At 34.5% G+C, this 20,007-nt stretch overlaps 1 long non-coding RNA gene across 1 annotated transcript; it reads left to right on the top strand.

Annotated features, from left to right (window-relative positions):
- Positions 1-10,699: 10,699 nt before the first annotated feature.
- LOC143661780 (uncharacterized) lies at positions 10,700-19,760 on the top strand. The gene is made up of 3 exons (XR_013164835.1): positions 10,700-10,972; positions 15,365-15,489; positions 19,136-19,760. It is a non-coding gene; the product is annotated as an uncharacterized LOC143661780 (long non-coding RNA).
- The last annotated feature ends 247 nt before the right edge of the window (positions 19,761-20,007 follow it).

Genomic DNA, 20,007 nt, shown 5'->3' with positions numbered 1-20,007 from the left:
AAGTGAATGTGCCAACATTTTGACCAGAACATAAATGTAGGGGCATTACTAGGAATCTAAAACATGTAATTTCTAAAACTTCCCTTTTGCCCAAACTCATTTGACCATTGAATGACTATTTCCAAAGAAAGCATATAGTCCCCAGCTTTGTAAAATGCCATCTGTCCTCCAAAGATTAGTTAAATGTATATAAATTTGTTGACAGTCAGTTAATACTGGAAGCTATTATCATATTTATTCACTATTGAATTGTTGTATGTATATACAAAAGAAAATAAGAGAAAGGTCCTTCTATTTAAGGAACAGAAGAAGGAAGTTAGTTTAAGTAAAACTAAGCCAAAATTGCAGATATATATCATAGGTGCCCACTGGTTATGGATTTCTAAAGCCTGTTTTTGTCTTCTGATCTTGGAAAAGTAAGGGAGGAATAATTTTCCAGTTTTTTTTTGTTCTGGTCTTTAGCTTCTTTTCTTTCTGCACAGCTTCAGTGCTGAAGAGTGATTGCTCAAGGACCATTGAGCTGTGAGCCCAAACAATGTGCATTCATTGTGCTTATAAACTAGAATATGGATGGTAGTCACTTTTATCAATGACCCCCCCACCTGCTCCCTGCTCACACTCAGTATAGTTACCCTCATTCCAAAGATAAACTCATCTTCCTTTAGTCAAGTTCAATATTAATCTTACAAGAATATGGGAATGTCCTCTCGTTTTTCATGTACTTAGATGTATATAACAATGGTGTGCCATTTTGAAGCTGTTGTATATCCCAGAGAAGCCATATCCTTTTCCTTGATCAAATCTTGTGTGGGTAGCCATATTTCTTTTAATCCCAATGAATATTGTGGGATGGACACTTTGATTGAATAGTTTCCATGGAGATGTGACTCCACCCATTTAAGGTAGGTTTTGATTAGTTTACTAGAGTCCTTTAAAAGGGGAAACATTTTGGAGAAAGTTCAGAGCCAGCAGTGATACAGAAACTTGAAGATGCTTGGAGTGCCAACAGAGAGAGAAGACACATAGACACAAGTGTCTGGAGGTACAGAGCCCAGAAGATGTTGCTATGTGCCTTCCCATGAGATGCTAAGCAAGCCAGAACCCAGATTTGTGTCCCAGAGGAGCTAAGTGAAGGTCCACACATGCTCAGAGAGGAAACCATCGGCACCAGATGCTGGAAGCGATGGAACTGGGAATCAAGACCAGCAGATGCCAGCCACATGCTTTCCCAGCTGACTGAGGTGTTCCAGACCCATTGGCTTTTCTCAAGTCAAGGTATCTTTCCCTAGATGCCTTAGCTTGGACATTTTTGTGGCTTTAGAACTGTAAACTTGTAATTAATAAATTTCTTTTACAAAAGCCAATCCATTTCTAGTATGTTGTATTTCTGCAAGCATTAAGAAACTGAAACAAAAGGGAAGGAGCCCAAATTAGATATTACTTCTGGTTCTGATTTTGCTGGGTACCCGCTGATGAATGTCACCTAATTACTAGAGAAAAGACGACACGGTTAAGAGATTGGAGCCCATGTTGACTCATCCCTGGCTGTTCTCAGTGCCACACCACTCTGATATTTGAAGGAGTTGTATGACATTGCTTTCAAAGGCAGAGGCAACCAAGCCAAATCAGGGAATGTCCTTGGTATTTTGAAGGTTGACAGGTCTACATTCTACATTACTATACCCAGGTAAAAATAATCTGGTCTTTACCTTGGGTTATTTTTCCTTACCTACTTAGTGCACTTGAGGGTTTGCTCTAACATGTCTTGTTATTGCCAAAGTTCTCCTGCCACTGATGGCCTCACCACCTTAACCATTTTCTCATTTTTTGTTTGATTTTTAATTTATGGTCTAAAGACTAAAACTAATAAATACTTACAGCACTCAGAATTTCCAAATCCTGTTTGGAATGATGCACTTTGAACCATCCAAGGATTCCTTTCCAAACAAAAGGAAAAGTAGGGATTGAAATAGGGGAATAGAAAAGGAATCTACTGAGGGCAGTGAAAATATCCAAGTCCGATATTAAGGTAAACTTGCCTGAGTCACAATGTGCATGAGTACAGAATTTAAGGTTTTGAAAATCTCCTGGGTTAAATGTCATATTTGAAAAACTGGATAAAATCTCTATGGCTTTGAATATGTAAGGTATTCTCTGGTGTGAGTAATTGACTAGTCTAATTAAAATGGAAAATCCTTAGAAAGAGAATTGAGCAAAGAAAAAATAGAAAGGAAGTTCAACATAAGACAAAGACCCATTCAATCCATTGTGAAAGGACAACAGAGCTGCCTATTGAAAGGTGGAACCTGATGTCAGCAAGTAATAGAGTTTGACTAGAATGGAGAATCTACTAGCAAGATATTTCAGCAACTTCTTTGCTCTCACCTGGCTTGAATGTTTATGGGAAAGGCAAAAAGTCATTAGTAAGCTTGACTGACTTTCCTAGAAATAATGGGCAATTTCCAAAGTGTGAAATTCAAATTCAGTTCACATGAATAGAATATTGAGGGAATGAATGAAATAGTAGATGGAGAATGATCTATGTCACTACATGAAATTTAGAACCTCAGATCTCATACGCATTTTAAATTCTGTTTAAATATTTCAAGAGGAACACACACTTGAAGTGGATTTAAGGGAAAGGATGATGATGTAGAAAAATGAAAGCAGGATAGGAAATTGAGCAAGAGGAAGAAATGAAAAGGGTGGTCATGGAGAAACAAGTCAAAATTGGGTCCCATTCCCCTGGTGTTTCCTAGACTTTTTCAGACTTCCTCCCAGAAAAACACATCTCTGTGCCTTTCTATGGCTCAGAACCCTATTAAGTACTCAAATATTTGTAAACGATGATGTTTCTTATCTGTCCATCACCTACTGACAAATTTCATTTCTGCACACCTCTCTCCACCCAAGAAAAACTTTATGTTTATAATTCAGTATTATAAAATGGTTGATCCAAAATACTTTTTCTGTTAAAATACAATCCAAGATAGGAAAGGACATAAAAGAAGGAAGTTCTGAGGTAAAACCTTGCTCAAGTAACCTAAGACTCTTTTCTAGCTATCAGTTGTAAGAATATGACTGAATAGCAATCAAAACATTGCTTTTCCTAGTGGAGAGATGAAGAAAAAAAATCTAAAATACTCTCATAATCTGCCATAGAACAACATGTAACTCTGAGCCAAATAAAAATACCACAATTAAAAAGGTTAATTTTAACATAAAAGATTACTATCCACAGTTTACAAGTAGATTATACTGGGGTTTAGCCAGTTTCATATATGGAGCATAGAATGGTAGTTGCCAGTTAGAACCAATATTATATTTCCGACCCTTTAAACATAGAAAGCATATTTATACATTCTTCTGTCAGTATTCACCTTGAGGTGAAGTGCAGTTCAGGTTTTCTTCAGTGATTTCCTATTTCTTCAGGTTAGGATAAGTTTCATAATTTGACAACAAATTTGACAAGAACCTCTGTATGCTTTTACTTTTCTATTTTTAGATGTTCAACAGTTATTAATATTCATCTATAATAAATTTATGTCTTTATTTCTAACTTATTTGTGACTAGAGTAAGTTTGAAATACTACTAAAGGTGGCTTCTTAAGGTTAGAATTGTCTTTCTATATAAATGTAGAATAATTTTAGAAAATGAATTCCGCAAAGAAAATGAGAGTTTGGGGAATATGCTTTAAAATTTTTAATTAAGTTAAAAATCAGCAAATAGCCGTGGAGATGTGTGATTGAATTTTATTTTATTTCAAAATTTTAGTGGAAAAATCTGAATAAGTTTGATCTGTGGAATTTTTAAAGCTGCAAGAGATCATTAAATTACAATAAACATGAATTGTTACCTCTATTCAGACCTTAGCAAATTTTTACATTGGGTTGTTTGTTTTCTTAACGTTGCATTTTGAATTCTTTGTGAATATTTTAAATACAAATCTTTTAACTGATATGTGCTTTGTATATATTTTCTCCCAGTCTGTTGCATGTCTTTATATTCTTTTAACAGTGTCTATTGCAGAGCAGAAGTTTTCAATTTAAAAAAAATGTTCAACTCACCATTTTTTCTTGCATGGATCATGCTTATAATGTATCTAAAATGAATCACCAAACTCAGTGATTTTCTCCTGTTTTCTTCCAGAAGTTTTATCTCTTTGCATTTTACAGTTGTCTCTGATCCATTTTAAGCTAACTTTAGTGGAAAGAAAGTTCCTTCTCTCTCTCTTTTTTTTTTTCACATGGGCAGGCACTGGGAATCAAACCCGGGTCCTCTGGCATGGCAGGTGAGCATTCTTGCCTGCTGAGCCACTGCGGCCTGCCCTTTTGCTTTCTCTTCTTCTATTTTGATGTCCCAGTGTTCTGGCACTATTGTTGAGAAGACTGTCTTTTCTTCATTGAATTTCCAAAAATCAGTTGACTGTATTTGTGTGGGTCTATTTTGGGGCTCTCTATTCTGTTCCATTAATTTCTGACTATTCATCAACTAATACCACACTGTCTTAAATACTGTGGCTTTACTGTACGTCTTGAAATCTGGTGTGTGACTCATCAAACTTTCGTCTTTCCATATAAACTTTAAAATCAATTTATTGGTACCTAAAATATAGTTTGATGAGATTTTGATTGGGATTGCATTAAACCTTTCATCAAATAGGGGATAATTGACATCTTAACAAATTTGAGTGTTCCTGTCCGTGAACATGGCCCCTTTTCCATTTGTTTAGACCTTTCTTTATTTTTTATTTTTGTTAGTTTTTATGGTTACACCCATGTAGCTCATATATGTATTTTGTTAGCTTTATGCCTAAATATTTTGCTTTGGGAGAAGTCCTCATGTAAACAGAACAGCATTTTAATGTCAAAGTTCAGTCTTTAATGGCTGATATATAGGAAATCAATTGACTTTTGTATATTAAAGTTAGATCCTGAGACCTTGTTATCATTGTCCCAATTCTTATCATGCCAACAATTTTGGGCATTTCTTTGGAGTTTTCTACATAGACAATCATGTCATCTGTGAAAAAACACAGTTCTGTTTTTGCCTCCTAATCTGTAAACTTTTTATTCCCTATTCTGGTCTTAATGCATTATCTAGGACTTCCAGGACAAAGCTGAATAGAATTGGTGAGAGGGGAAACCTTGCCTTGTTACTAATCTTAGGGGGAAAGCACCTAGTTTTGCACACAAAACCTGATGCTAACTGTATGCTTATATATAGATGTTTCTTCTCAAGTTGAGTAAGTGCCTCTCTATTTCTACTTTACTGAGAGTTTTTATCATGAATGGATACTGGGTTTTATCAGGTGCTTTTTCTATATCAATTAATATAATCATACACTTGTTTCCTCATTAAGCTGTTGCTGTATGGATCATATTAATTGATTTCAGATTTGAAGAGCTTTGCACATCAGGAATAAATATCACTTTATCATGGTGCATAACTATTTCATGCAATGCTGGATTCAATTTACTAATATTTTATTGAGGATCCTGGAATCTACATTTATGAAGGATATTGGTCTATAGTTTTCCTTTCTTGTAATGTTTCTCTGGTTTGGGAATTGTTGTGTCACCTAGTGTAATGAGTTAGGAAGTAATCTCTCTACATCTTTTTCTCCTATAGTAAATTGTAGAGAATTCTTACAATTTCTTCCTTAAAAGTTAAGCAAGATTTGCTCATGAAACCATCTGAACCTGGTGCTTTTTTGTTTGTGGGGGAAGGATATTCGTTATTGGTCCAATTTCTTTAATAGATATAAGGCTATTCAAAGGATCTGTTTCTGCTTGTATGAGTTTTGGTTGTCTATGCATCTCAAGGAATTTGTCCATTTCATCTAGGTTTTTGTATTTGTAGACATAGTACTGTTCATAATATTCCTTATTACCGTTTAATCTTCATGGGACCATCCATCATGGTTCTACTTACAGTTCGGATATTGGTAATTTTTGTCTTTTATCATTTTTTTCTTGTTTAGCCTGGCTGGAGAGTTATTGAAGTTATCAAAGAATCAGCTGTTGGTTTCATTGATTTTCTCCATTGTTTTCCTGTTTTCAATGTCATTGATTTCTTCTTTAATTTTTACTATTTTCTTTTGCTTGCTTTAGGCCTACCTGTTGCTCCTTCTCTAATTTCCTAAGGTGAAAGCTTATATTATTGATTTTATATCTTCCAACTTTACTTACATATGTGCTAAGTGCTGTGTTTCCCTCTAAGCATTGCTCTTACTACATCCCATCAATTTTTGTTGTTTATTTTCACTTCTACTTTGTTCAAAATATTTCTAAACTTCTCTTGAGACCTTTTTGATCCATGTATTATTTAGAAGTGTGTTGTTTAATCTTTAAATACTTTGACATTTTCCAGCTTTCTATCATTCTTTTGTAGTTTAAATCCATTGTGGTCTGAGCACACTTGAGCTGAATATGATTTCTATTCTTGTAAATGTTTTAGGGTGTGTTATACGGCCCAGAATATGGTTTATCTTAATGTTCCATGTGAGTATGAGAATAATGTATATTATGCCATTGCTTGATGAAGGATTCTATACGTGCCGTTAGATAAAAGATGCCTGAACTATACCCTTACTCATTTGCTGCCTTCGGGATTTGTCCGTCACTGATAGAAGAGGGTTGAAACCTCCAATTATAATTGTCCATTTGTCTATTTCTCCTTGCAATTCTATCAGATTTGCCGCATGTATTTTCATGCTCTTTAGTTAGATGCATGCATGTTAAGAATTGTTATGTCTTCTTGGAGAATTATCCCCATTATTGTTATGTAGTTCTCGTTCTTAATCATTGGTAATTTATTTTGGGTAGTGTTAGCTGATATTTATTTATCCATCCCCTTACTTTAAAAATATCTATGCTTTAAAATGGGTTTCTTGGAGACAACTTATAGTTCAGTCTTGTTCTTTATCCACTCTGAAAATCTCTGTCTTTTACTTGGTGTACTTAAACCATTCACATTAAAAACCAATCATTATATAGTTTGATATGTTATGTTTGTAACAATTTTGTATTTATTGAACTTATTCTTCATTTCTCTTTAAAAATCTTCCCCTCTATTTTCTCCTTCTCTAATTTTAATTGAACATTTGGTATGATTCCATTTTTTCTCCTCTCTTAGCACATCAGTTTTACTTCATTTAAAAATCAACTTTTAATGACTGTCCTCGAGTTTGCAATATACAATTACAATGAATCTAAGTTCACTTTCAAATAACAGTATATTACATCATGGGTCTCACAGATAACTTTTAAAATAATATTCCCACTTTTTCTCGCCCATCCCTTATAACACTCTTGCCATTCATTTCACTTATCTGCATGCTATAATCATCTAATCCATTGTTAACATTATTACTTGAAACAAGCAGTTGTCTGTTAAGAATAAGAAAACAATGATTTTACTTTACCTTCATTTATTTTTTTTCTCCTATGCTTTTCCTTTCTTCATGTAAATATAAGTTTCTACATTATTTTCCATCTCTTTGAATAACTTCTTTTTACTTTTTTTGCAAGGTAGATCTACCGGCAACAAACTCCATTGGTTTTTGTTTTTAAGAAAATCATTACTTTTCTTTCACATTTGAAGGATAATTTCATTGGATATTTAATTCTAGTTTTTTTGTCCTTGCATCATTTTAAATGTTTCACTCTGGTCTATTCACTTTATTTTTGTTTGCATAGTTTCTGACAAGAATTCTGACGTAATTCATATCCTTTTTCTTCTATTGATAAGGTTCCTTCCAACCTCTGCATATTTAAAGAATCTCTCTTTATCTATGTCTTTCTGCAGCTCAAAAATGATATACCTAGGTGCTCATTTTTTTGGGTATTAATCCTCCCCGGTGTTCTCTGAGATTCCTGGATTTTGGTTTGGTTTATGTCATTGTGCTGGTTTGAATCTGTGGTGGACCCCAGAAAAGCCATGTCCTTTAATCCTCATTCAATATTGCTGGGTGAGAGCATTTTGGTTGTTCCATGAAGATGTAGTCCAACAAATTGTGGGTGGTAACTTTTAATTAGATGATTTCCAAGGAGGTGTGTCTCCACCCATTGAAGGTGGAGTTGCTTACTGGAATCCTTTAAAAGAGGAAACATTTTGGAGAGAGTCCCTTTTGCAGAGCCAGGAGAAAACCAGCAGACACTGCCATGTTCGCCATGTGTCCTTCCAGTGGAGAGAGAAACATTGAACTCCATCGGCCTTTGACCAAGGTATCTTTCCCTGGATGCCTTAAATTGAACATTTCTATAGACTGTTTTAATTGGGACATTTTCTCAGCCTTAGAACTGTAAACTAGCAACTCATTAAATCCTCCCTTTTAAAAGTCATTCCATTTCTGTTATATTACATTCTGGCAGCTAGCAAACTAGAACAGTCATTAATATTTGAAACTGCACAACTTTTATTACTTAAAATATTTCTGCTGCTTCTTTCTCTCTTCCCCTGTTATTCGCACTATATATAATACCTTTTGTCATTACCTAATTGTTTGCAACTCTTGACTATTCTGTTATTTTTTCTTTATTTTCCCTCTTTCCACTTCAGCCTAGGAAATTTCTTTTGATAGATCTCTAAGTTCACTGATTTTTCCTTGCCTGTCTCCAGTGAACTAATAAACCCATCAAAGGCATTCTTCATTCCTGTTAGAGTGTCTTTGATTCCTGGACTTCCCTTTGATTCTTTGTTGCAGCTTCTTTCTCTATGCTTTCTAAATAAGTTCTTACAAGTTGTTCATTTTTTCTATCATAATCCTTAGCATATTGTTCACAGTTATTTACAGTGTCGGATCTGATAATTCCAAAATCTTTATGGTATCCACGTCTGGTTCTGATGCTTGCTCTGTGTCTTCAGATTGTGTTTTTTCTTGCATTTTACCATGTTTGTAATTCTTTGTTGATGGCAGACGTGGTGTCTCAGATAATAGGAACTATTTTAGATATGCCATTACTGTGGTGAGGCTTTATGTTTATCTGTCTGACAGGTTGTGTTTACTATTTGTTTTGCCTTGTAGTTGCCAGGAGCTCCAATTTTCTAGAGCGTTCTTGCTTGTTTTTGTCTTCCCTATGTTCTTGTTTCCCTAGAAACTCCTTAAATAGAGTCTGAGCCTTGCCATTCTTTTAATTGTAATTGATTAGGCCTCAGATTTGTATTGGGCTTGTGCACAGGGACTGTGTGCTGGCTTGAAAGGATGTATGTCCCCTAGAAAAGCCATGTTTTAATCCTAATCCCATTTTGTAAAGGTAGAATAATCCCTATTCGATACTGTATGTTTGAAACTGTATCATATCATCTTCCTGGATGATGTGATTTAATCAAGAGTGGTTGTAAAGCTGGATTAGGTGGTGACATGTCTCCACCCGTTTGGGTTGGTCTTACTAAGTTTCTGGAGTCCTATAAAAAAGAAAACATTTTGGAGAAGGAGGAGATACAGAGAGAGCAAGGAACGCTGCAGCATCACGAAGCAGAGAGTCCGTCAGCCAACACTTTGGAGATGAAGAAGGAAAACACCTCCCGGGGAGCTTCATTAAACTGGAAACCAGGAGAGAAAGCTAGCAGATGACACTATGCTTGCCATGTGCCCTTCCAGCTGAGGGAGAAAACATGACTGTGATCACCAAGTGCCTTCTCAGATGAGAGAGAAACCCTGAACTTCACCAGCCTTCTTGAATGAAGGTATCTTTCCCTGGATGCCGTTGATTGGACATTTCTATAGACTTGTTTTAATTTGGACATTTTCTTGGCCTTGGAACTATAAACTAGCAATTTATTAAATTCCTCTTTTTAAAAGCCATTCCATTTCTGGTATATTGCTCTCCAGTAGCTAGCAAACTAGAACAGACTGTGTCTTCCGCAAGTGCTTCTCAGTCTACTCCTGCCCCCTAAGCAAATCAGGAAGGCTCATTGGAGTTGAGCTGGTTAATTTCCCTTCCCCCAAGTTGGATGATGCTCTGGTGAAGTCCTTTCCATTACTGGTTAGGCCTTTGTTGTGGAGAAAGCCTTGGGATTCATTCAAAATAGTTACTTTTCCCCTGGGATTATTTCTAAATTATTTATTTTTCCTCTTCACTGACCAAAATGGAGGGGAATTTTCAAATCTTCACTCTGAAAATCTGGGGGGCTCTTGGATGTGAAATCTGTGAGAGTGTGGGGGCTTCACTTAGATGGCATCCAGGAGATTTCAACCCTCAAACTAGGCCACACTCAATTTTCAGCAATTATTTGAAGTCGCCATTTGTGTGTTCTTTTACATTTCTGTCTCCAGTGACTGCTGCTTCAAGTGAGCTAAAAGGTGTTCTCTGTACTTAATTGTCTAACAAGGGTGGAGGTTTATTGTGCCATTTTGAAAGGCTTATGTTCCCCAGAAAAGCCATATTTTAGTCCCAATCCATCTCATGGAAGCAGTTGTTTCTTTGAATCCCTGTTCAATACTGTAGGTTGGAAACTCAATTCTATTATCTCCATGGAGCTGTGTCTCTGCCCATTCCAGGTTATCTCCATGGAGCTGTGGCTCCGCCCATTCCAGGTGGGTTCCATGGAGCTGTGGCTCCGCCCATTCCAGGTTATCTCCATGGAGCTGTGGCTCCACCCATTCCAGGTGGGTTCCATGGAGCTGTGGCTCCGCCCATTCCAGGTCGGTTCCATGGAGCTGTGGCTCCGCCCATTCCAGGTTATCTCCATGGACATGTGGCTCTGCCCATTCCAGGTGGGTCTTGATGAGCTTGCTGGAATCCTTCAGAAGAGAAAACGTTTTGGAGGAAACTTGAGAGCAACACAGCCCCAAGACTCTGAGAATGACGCAGCCAGAGACCTTTGGGGATGAAGAAGGAAAACGCCCCTGGGGAGCTTCATGAGACAGGAAGCCTGGAGAGAAAGCCAGCAGATGTTGCCGTGTTCTCCATGTGCCTTTCCAGTTGAGAGAGAAACCTGAACATCATCGGTCTTCCTTGAGTGAAGGTAACTTCTCTTGTTGGCACCTTGATTTGGACATTTTTATAAACTTGCTTTAATTTGGAGATTTTCATGGCTTTAGAACTGTAAACATGCAACTTAATAAATTCCCCCTTTTAAAAACCATTCCATTTCTGGTATATCACATTCTGGCAGCTAGCAAGTGAGAACACTTACGCTGTGACTTCAGTTCTAAGACTTTCACTTATTTTCCTTTTTTTCATATTTCTACTTTTTGTGAAGGTAAGTGTTGGTGCAGAACATTAATTACTGAATGTCAGTTATACTTTGCTTTCCTGGGATAAATCCCAATGAATTATAATAAATAATATTTTAAGTATTTTATTTGACAATATTTTATTTAGTAATATTTGTTCTGGGTTTAAAAATCTATCCTCATGAGAGATTTTAGTTTGTAGTTTTCTTTTCTTATATATTTTTTTCTGCTTTTCATATCAAGGTACTTTTGGCCTTTAATATTTTTGAGAATTGTATCCTCCTTTACTATTTTATAGAATTATTTTTGTATGATTAATATTATTTTTCCTTAAAGCATTGATGAATACTTGCAAGGAAGTCTTCTGAGCATGTAGTTTTCTTTGTATCCATTTTCAAAGAATAACCTTTTAGTTTCATTGATTTTCTGTATACTTTGCACATTGCTGTATAACTGCTTCTTCTTTTCATTATTTCCTTCTTTGTCTTACTTCTAGAGGTGGAAAACTACAGCACAAATTTTAGACCTTTTTTGGTTTAATTTTGTTTTTACTACTGTAAGGATTAGGAATTATAAAGTTCCCACTAAGCAATACCTTAGTTGCAACACACAAATTCCAAATGCTGAGCTTTTATGATCATTCAGTTCAAAATATTTTCTAATTTATCTTGTGATTTCTTCTTATCCATCTGTTATTTAGAAGTGTGTTGTTTAAGTTCATGTATTTGGGGATTTTCTGATATCTGTTTTTGTTATTGCTTTTTAATTTTGTTTTCATCAGCAAATATACTTTGTGTAATTGCAATCCTTTTTAATTTTCTGTTGCTTATATATAATGGTTCAAAAATAGACTATTTTGTCTAATGTCGATTGGGCACTTGAATGTATATTCGCCTATTGCAGATATAGTTATTTATGCATTTTAATTAGGTTAAATCTGCTCTGAGCTGTCATCGGTGTCGCTGAAGTCTTCCATATTCTGAATGAATTTCTACCTCCTTCACCCTATGCTGTCTATTTGATTGAGTGTCTAAAGTATTTCTGATATAGGAGTATTGAAAAACTCACTATAACTAAGAATGTGTCTTTTTCTAATTTCAGTTCTGTCACTTTTGCTTCTTCTATTTTGAAGCGCTGTTATTAGATACCTACACATTCAGGATAGTTACGCATTCTTGATGTATTGACACATATCATTATAAACATCCTTCTTTATCTCTAATAAAATTCCTTGTCTGGAAGTTTACTTCTTTCTGACACTAATTTAGCCCTCCAAGCTTTCTTTAAATTTGTGTTTGCATTACATGGTATACCTTTGCTTTGTACTTTTATTTTTAAACAACTTTGGTCTTTATATTTAAATTATTTAAGTATATTCTTATTTCCTTTTATCCAGTATGGCAATTGTTTTCTTTTAGAAAGGTGAATTTAATGTAATTATTAATATTGTTGTATTTAAGCCTACAAATTTACTACACTCTTCTTCCATCTGCTTATTTTTTCCTAATTTCTTGCTACATGTGGAAGGAGTATTTTTATTGTCTTACTTTATCTCTCCTTCCTTGTGTTGTTAACTATACTCCATTAAAATTACTTGTGATTTCCTCTGGACTACATTAACTGTATATATCTTTGATTTATTTCAATGTCCTCTCAAATATTGTTACACTACCGCATATACAATGAAAGTGTTACAATAGGATACTTGTATTTCTCCTTCTTATTGTAACATATTATCGATGTCCTTTTATTTTATTTCCACATTTTCTATAATCCATGTATATATGTTAACTGCCTGGTAGCTCCCTCTCTCCAGCATATTGGTCTTTCGATTAGAGTCACCTCAGTACCTCCCAAATTAATCTGCATTTTTCTTATTGAACCCACGAAACTCTCTTTGACCCTCTTCTCTGTGCCACACTCTAGAAACTTTTCCCTTCTCTCCAGGCAGAAATTTGGCACAATTATGGCATTCAGTGTTGTTCCCCTTTTCTTAGGGATAGCAATACCATATCGCTTGGTGGCCAATATCTAAAAATAGTTTTTTTCATATATTTTATCAAGTTATCTCATCTTTATAGTTGGACAGATGGTGCATATACCACTTAATCAGGCATGGCAGGAAGCTGATATCCTCTTCAAATGATTTTGAAAATACAAAATAATTGATGTGAAATCCATTTCTGCTTAAAATATCTGAATAATTTCAGTTTCCTAAACTGATTCTTGATCTATCAAAAAACTTTGAAGTAAGAGCCAATCCAAAACCTGCTTCTTGAAAGGTGCAAGCTGGAAAATGGGCATCAAAATGTCATTGCAGAGGAAACTCATGTTTCTGTAACTTTGGTTTATAACTTAAATATTGAGGAGAGTTTCTTAGTCTAATTGTAGGAAATTAGTTAGTATATATTTCCACATATTATATAGTATGTATATGTGTATATCATGTAGTATATGTAATTATACTACATATGAAGTGATGTTTTTCTATTAACATGAAAATATACATGGCTTTTCTAAAATGTGTTGCTAAATGGGAAAAAAGTCCCATTTTTTACTTATTTATTTATTTCGCATTTTTATAATTCATGTGTATGACTATATACATACATGTGTTTATTTTCATAAGAATCTAAAGCAATATTTATAAGTGTGTGTGTGTGTGTTAGTAGGGTATGCAGTTTGAGAGAACATAGTTCATAGTTTTCTTTTTGCTTATAATTTTTCCTAATTGGCCTATAAGAAACATGAGTTATTTGAATAACAACATGTCATCAATTAAAAAAATTAAAATGATAGCACAGCTACCAAAAATTTGTGCAGCCATTAGTGATATAACCATAGAATACAAAATATGCTTAAAATTTTAATATATGGAAAAATAGGTTTTATATTGATATTAACACTATAGTTTTAAAAATATTTTATATTCAACTATTTTAATAAACTAGAAAGAGATACATGAACATGTTAAAAGCTAACTCAAATGTTTGACAAAGATTATATGTTACTTAATAATAATAGAAAAAAATCATTACTATTAATGAAGTTTTTCACAGAAACAAGTTCTTATATCATATTATATGAATAAGGGAATCATATTCAAATTCTATATTTCCTATATTATAATAATGAGTCCATGTATATGTAAAAAGAGCAAATGCTACTGCATTACCTTTCTCTGTGGGAAGAATAAGGAAAACCAATGTGAGGCATATTACATTATGTACGACAGAGGATCTAAATTAATTATAATTATGGTCACACGAATATTTAAGTTATTATGTTTATTATAGTAAGGGAATTAGATATTGGATTATTTCACTATTTCACAAAGCCCAGAAAGTAATGTTTCAGTTTTGCATTTTTGCCACATTAATTGGTTTATTTGGCTTTCCTATTAGAGCAGCTCTTTTCACAATTATTCTTAGTGATTTCCAAACATTAAGATACATTTTCAGAAATGGACAGTTTGTGACTATATTCAAATTTATATGTAATTTTAGTCCCTTAAAGTCAATGACTATATTATGCTCAATACGTATTTCAACTTTGTTTCATGTACATTTTATGGAAGAAAATTTAAAATACACTAAGCTAGAATTTATTTGGGCATCTTAAGACCAACATTTGTTAAAAGATTGCTGAAATAAGTACTTTCCCTCAAAAAATAGTTTATGCATCTTGAATATAAAGCATGTGTACATAACATTTGAAGTCATTTTTTTCTTAAGTAGTTTCAGTGAAAATATGAGATTTAAAAATGTATCACCATCTGGCAGTTATCACATTTATTTAACTATCTGATTCCAGGTTTAATTGATATAGGGGTATTTGAGATGTCATGTTATCTTTCATCACTGTGAGCTAGGGAAAGTTAAATTCCATTTAGCTTTTTTTAATATGTGAAAGTATAAAAATAAAAGTATCATTACACTGAAGTGTCATTTCTCATTACACTGAAGTGTTGAAGAACAATTGCAATTTATGTCTCTGTGGCCTTGATAACACAGAAGTCTTTTAAGTAGCTTTAAAATATTAGACCAAGATCACTGTGAACATGCTAACTCGCCCTGCAGACTTTAGAAAATTAGGTATATACCGCCTAATAAATCTTTGGGGCCTGTAGGACAAAGGATTGGGGCTTTTACACTTCTTTTCTTTTTTTTTTTTTTTTGTAGGGGGATGTGAATGCCAAGTAAGTTGGTTGATCACAGGAAACTCCAGTTCAACCGGCTCAGACATAAAAGGACGTGTTATCTCAGATAATAGAAAGTATACATACAGGACCGGACTCAGTTGTGAGGTAAACGGGCTTACTGCAGCTCTTTTCCCTCTGCCTTTTTGCCATGTGCCGGCTTCACCTTCAAACTGGAAACTAGACAAATTCAAATCCTTTTAACTGGAAAAACAAAACATCCCAGACTGTAGTGTTGCATCACATCAGGAGACTGATTTTGTCAATCTGACCCTGTTTTGGTAATGCTAAGTTTGCTCAGGTGGTCATCATTAACGTTTCAGTTACAGCTTTGGTGATTGGAAGTTGATGATTTCCAATTCTACCAATTTTTCTATCTTTGAAAGGTAGCATTGTTCTATTTTTCTAAGAAAAGCATTCTGGGCAGTGCGACAGTGGCTCAGTGGCAGAGTTCTCGCCTGCCATGCCAGAGACTCCAGTTCGATTCCTGATGCTGCCCATGCAAAAAAGAAGTATTTTATACCCTGTTCTGTCACTTTTCTTTCATTTTTTCCCTCTCTTCTCTTCTTTCTTCTCTTTTCTTTCTTCTGTTCTTCCTTTCCCCCCTTCTTTTCTTCTTTCTTTCTGCTCCTGCCCGATCCCTCCCTTCCTCTCTTTTTCTTTCTCTCTTTTTCCTTTAATATTTCATTATGCTCCCATGCTTTAGCTTCCTTACTGCTAAAACAAATATCACACAATTGGTTGGCTAAAGCAGTGGGAATTTATTGGATTATGGTTTTGAGGCCAAGAGAAGTTCCAAGAAAAGATATCATCAAGACGATGTTTTCTCCCAGAAGACTTGGCAGTGTGTCTGGTGAATTCTCTTTTGTCGTTTGAGTCTGTTGACTTTCAGCTACTGGTTGCTGCCAGTGACTTTCTCTCAGTGTCTGAGGTTCATTCTGCTCATAAAGGCACCCAGTCATAGCATTAAGACCCATCCTGATTGAGTTGGCCCACACCTCATTAAAAGTCCTATTTACAGTGGAGTCATGGCCATAGGAATGGATTACATTTAAGAACAAGTTTTCTAAAACAAACATATAGCTCAAAGCCACCACGATTCATATATTTTGTTGTTATTATTGTTGCTTAATATGCTAAAAATCTTTTACCTTCATTATTTTATTTGATGTGTAAATTGTCCCCGATTTGCCAATGAGAAAACCCTCAAGCTTCCTTGCATCATTTTGGCAAAACTTGTTCAGTCTTAATACTTTCCAGTTTTACTTTGCCCATTTCTACCCTAGACCTGGGACCAGTCATTTGTAGTTTCCTCTTAGTAGGAATTTTCACTGGAATAAAGGTCTAAGCATTATATATGCTTTGTGATACTGGGTTCTATTTTTTGTGAGCAGAACTCAGATTGATATCTTCAGTTCAAATACAACAGTACAGGGTTTCTTTCATTTTTCCTCATTCCGTGTTTTTATCCCTCTCTTTATTCTAGGAAGATTAATAAATTTGGTTGCAAAAGTATTTGCACAGCAAAATACACCTATGCCATTCGTATTTTGTATTTGTAGAGATTAATCATTTTGGTAAAATTCTAGAAAAAAAAATTGCTGGTATAAAAGGTAAGTGTATACTAGTTTAATTAGATAATTCCCCTTCATATAGTTTTTTTTTTTTTTACCATATTCAACCTCAGCAACAATGTTTTTCATAGCCTCACCAAAAGAGTATTACAAAGCTTTTAAATTTTGCCAGTCCAACAGATAAGAAATGGCACAATCGTAAGGTTTTAAAATTTATTTCAGTTGTGCGTGAAGTGGAACATCTTCTCCTATGTCAGAAGATTTAGTGTGCATCTTTTTTCATTGAACTTACTATTCATCTTTGTCTACTTTTTCTCTATTTAGTTTTTGGTCTTGTTAAAGAGCCCTTTACATATGAGGAAGATTAGTTTTCTATCTGTAATATAAATTGTAATTGTTTCTCTCCATTTGTTATTTATCATTTGTCTTGCATATGGTAAATATTTACATGCAACTCTTTTTTTGTAGCTGATTTATTTAACTTAGGCTTTTCTGGATGCTGAAGTCATGTTTCAAAAGACACTTAGGAATTCATTCAAGCTTTCTTTCAGGATTTGTATGAAGTCTTTTTTCTTTGCATTTGGATTTATGAACTATTTGTAATTTATTCTGGAGAATAGTGGGAAATATGGCTTTAATTCTTTTTGTCCCAACGGACTGTTCAAAAGGATAAGTATCTATATCTTTAAAGATGCACACAGAGTGAATCTAAGCCCAGCAATAACTTTAAAAATATCTGTAGGTAGTTAATTCATTTGGTTGTATTGTGCTTTTCATTTGACATAAATTACAGTCTAGTGAGGTAGACTGTTGAAGTTTTGCATTCACAGATTGTACCTCGAATTTGCTTAAAGTCTTCCTTTATACTTCTGTTATAAGTGATGGCATATAGATTTTCTTTCTCACACTCTGGTCTGTGGCCACCACTAGTGTGTGATGTAGGTGTGCATGGGATTGCTGATGTGGCCAAGAGCTCAACTGTTCAGAGACAGGTCTGAGAACCCTTAGCATGATAGAGCTTTTGAAAAGATGCAAATACAGATTTTAAATAAGCAGATACTACAAATCCTGAATGCAATAAAGTTATGTTAGGAATGCATTTGATGTTCCAGTGCTTGCAAATTTATAAATAACTGGATTCAGAAAGAGAAATATTCTTCTATCAACATGATTGAGAGGTGGAAAAATAATTCTTTATGCCCCTCATCTCCAGAGATTTATATATGAGAAATTTAAGTTATTATGCATGATTTTTTTCTGACTGAAAAAAGGAAAATTTCTATTTACTTACCAATTCAGTTCTTGTGGTTTTCCTTGGCATTATTAAACATTCACAATTAAATAAGGTTTTCTTTAGAAACAACCCCTCTGTCATCCAGTATTAATTGCTTTAAAATTGTGTCCTATGGAAGCTAGTAATACTAAATGAATCAGGAAGTGAGCACACATTATTTATATTTTACAATTTCAAAAATGTAACAATGTACATTGAAATAAAATTGCCAGCACTTTTCACTTTGAGTCTTTACTTTGGTTTTATAAAAGGATCAGATGATGTTAAAAAATTGTTTCATCATCTTTATGGATTCTGAGCAGTTGTTATTATAAACAAATGTTACTTATTTTTAAAAATTTATTTATATAAACAGTGAAATCCATTCATACCCTGTTTGAACAGTTTTGGTATTTCAAGTTGCTTTTTTTCAGGCCATTGACAAACAATTCTCAGGAGTGGTACAAAGGAGTAATGATAAGAAGAAGGTTAAAGAATTCAGTCATACTTCTAGCTGAAGCAAGTAGTATGCCTTTGAACATAAAACTGGCAATCATTAAATCTAAGTATTACAATCTATAAATTGAATGTATTAAATATCTACCTTAAAGCTGGTTTAATAATCAAGCGAAGTTAATGTATCACAAAACTTTTGCTATGTGATAATTGAATTTATTCCAAATCATTATTCATACTCATATTTAATAATTCTAAATTTGATATATTTGCCTGAATTTACATGGATATCGCATGTTTTTGTAAAGCAGTCAGTTGAAGAAAGCAGGAGCTCATTATTTTATGCCCTTGGGGACCGTTTACTACTTAAGTCAACCTCACATCTTGTCTTAGACCCTTGCCAATATTGTATAGGTATAGTCATTAGCTGAAATAATCTCTTTCCTGCCAGGCAAAACCATCATTCCCTCTGCATGTGCAGACGTGATTTGCTCACACACCGAGAGAAGTTTTTACTCAGCTGTAACATGCTTATGAAAGGTCCCATGGATGAAGAAGACCTTGCCTAGAAATGAAGTTCATCCTCCAAATTGCTCATGCGTTCATCCGGTTCACATGCGTGCGTTGGTGTGTACCTTTTCCCCGAGTCTAGCTCCCTGAGTATCCTACTTCAGTACAGGCTGGTAGTTCCCACCAGTAAAAAGGCAGCTGAGCTGAAAGTGACCCTTAGTGTGTTGGGTTGAGGGGTGGGAGATGAACTTGGGAAAGGAGCAACACTTCCCCAACCCTCCTTCCCCTCTCTACCACTCAGTGTGAGATGTTGTCATTTTCAGTCTAGAACTAGCACCTCAGATTAGCTGGGAAGAAGAGCACAGTGCTGGGGTCTCCCAGATATCCCAAATACAAGTATTGGGAGTGTACTCCATTCTAATATCTTAGATTATGAGGAAGATGATTTCAAACAGTATTCATGTTTGGGTGGCTAGGAGAAAGTTTTGACAGCATCATAAAGCCATTTATTTATGAGCACGAACAACAATGTTTGCTTGAGAATCTGCATGAATTAATATATTATAGTCTATGTACTTAGAAATAAATATCACTGTAGTTGCAGATATTTCTTTACAGATATTAAAATATTATAATAAAATCATAGCCTCTCAAATGGTCCTTCTGAAGATTTAAGTGCTTCACTAATGTGCTATGATTAGACCTCACTATTTTTTAATGAAACTGTAAAAAAAAGCCACATAATTATTTCCTAGTAGACCATTTCCATTTTTAATTTATAAATATTTATACCATCCAAATAAAAGACAATTA

This window comes from Tamandua tetradactyla, chromosome 17, assembly GCF_023851605.1.
Source record: "Tamandua tetradactyla isolate mTamTet1 chromosome 17, mTamTet1.pri, whole genome shotgun sequence".
In the NCBI taxonomy this organism is placed as follows: Eukaryota; Metazoa; Chordata; class Mammalia; order Pilosa; family Myrmecophagidae; genus Tamandua; species Tamandua tetradactyla.
Note: the sequence above shows the minus strand (reverse complement) of the source record. Positions and strands in the feature narration are given on the sequence as shown.